The sequence below is a fragment of the Hyperolius riggenbachi genome, chromosome 7 (assembly GCF_040937935.1).
Source record: "Hyperolius riggenbachi isolate aHypRig1 chromosome 7, aHypRig1.pri, whole genome shotgun sequence".
NCBI classification, from domain to species: Eukaryota; Metazoa; Chordata; class Amphibia; order Anura; family Hyperoliidae; genus Hyperolius; species Hyperolius riggenbachi.
In genome coordinates this window covers 30,872,221-30,873,925 of record NC_090652.1, presented here as the reverse complement: position 1 = coordinate 30,873,925, position 1,705 = coordinate 30,872,221, and positions in this window count along the sequence as shown.

Sequence of the window (1,705 nt, the reverse complement as noted above, 5' to 3'; positions counted from 1 at the left end):
TTTCTACCATGGTCAAAGTCTGATGTTTCAACCATGGTCACAGTCTGATGTCTCTACCATGGTCACAGTCTGATGTCTCTACCATGGTCACAATGATGTTTCTACCATGGTCACAGTCTAATGTCTCTACCGTGGTCACAATGATGTTTCTACCACGGTCAAAGTCTGATGTTTTAACCATGGTCACAGTCTGATGTCTCTACCATGGTCACAGTCTGATGTCTCTACCATGGTCACAGTGATGTTTCTACCATGGTCACAGTCTAATGTCTCTACGGTGGTCACAATGATGTTTCTATCATTGTCACCGTCTAATGTTTCTACCATGGTCAAAGTCTGATGTTTCAACCATGGTCACAGTCTGATGTCTCTAGCATGGTCACAGTGTGATGTCTCTACCATGGTCCCAGTCTAATGTGTCTACCATGGTCACCATGATGTTTCTACCATGGTTCCAGTCTAATGTCTTTAGCATGGTCGCAGTCTAATGTCTCTACCATGGTCACAGTCTAAGATCTCTACCATGGTCAAAGTCTGATGTTTCTACCATGGTCACAGTCTAATGTCTCTACCATGGTCAGAGTCTAATGTCTCCACCTTGGTCACAGTCTAATGATACTAGACCTTATGTCCCTTGAAATATGTGATGACGAGTGGGTGCAATGTTTGACATCTCAACGGGCACGTATTACTGAGTGACCACTAACCAACTTAGCAATTGATTTTCAGGGGGTGGGGGGAGTTACTGTTTCAGGGGCGTGTGCATCTATTTCTGCATTTACATATTTTATTAATGAGTCCTATACCTTGCTACTGCTCTGCCTGGCTCGGCACGATGATCTTGGTCTTCATAAGACGTCTCTGCTGAATGCTGATGTTTTGTCCTGTTATCGTTGTTTGGGATATACACCGCTGTGCTGTTACAATGGTTCTGTGTTCAGCACTGTGGGCAGGAGTTTCCTGGATGTTGTTATTGTTTTGGTTCATCTGTTGTCGGGAATCGGGATGTTAACTACTTTAGTACCAGATGGCTCGAGCCCCTTAAAGAGGAACTGTAGTGAAAATGGTATAATTAATAACATTGCTTATGTTTTACAATATTCATTTATAGATTATTTGTCAGTGTTTTCCCATTGTAAAATCTTTCCTCTCCCTGATTTACCTCCTGAAATGTATCACTGGTGGTGACATCTTTAGTTCTGCCAGGTGATCTGTATGGAATGTTAGTTACGGGAAGTTCTATGCACAGAGGGACTCCACACCCTGGTCCTGGCAGCCATGGTTGAAGTTGGGCATCAAGGGAATCAGGATGGAGAGACAGGTCAGTGTGCCTTAGTCTGGATAGGTAAGGAATTGTTTGTCCAGCTAAAGGGGGTTACTTACAATCTGGAGGCGGTGCTGAGGTGATGCTGCATTATTAAAGGCGGCGTTACGAAGGGGAGACAGTCATTGACAACTTGGAGGGAGGATGCTGAACTGGGGTGGTGTGTGTGTGTGTTGTGTGTGACGTAATAAGGGTTGTAACACCATTTCGGTAGTTGCTTTTGCAAGGAGTGCTTTGAAAAAATTTCAATGCCCTCACCCAAAAAAGTTTGAGAACCACTGGGTTAACCTATCCACAGATCTGCACTGGCCATTATCCTATGGTGCATATTATGTCGGCGCCACTCAGTTCGGCACGGGGAGAGCTGAATGATGGCATTCC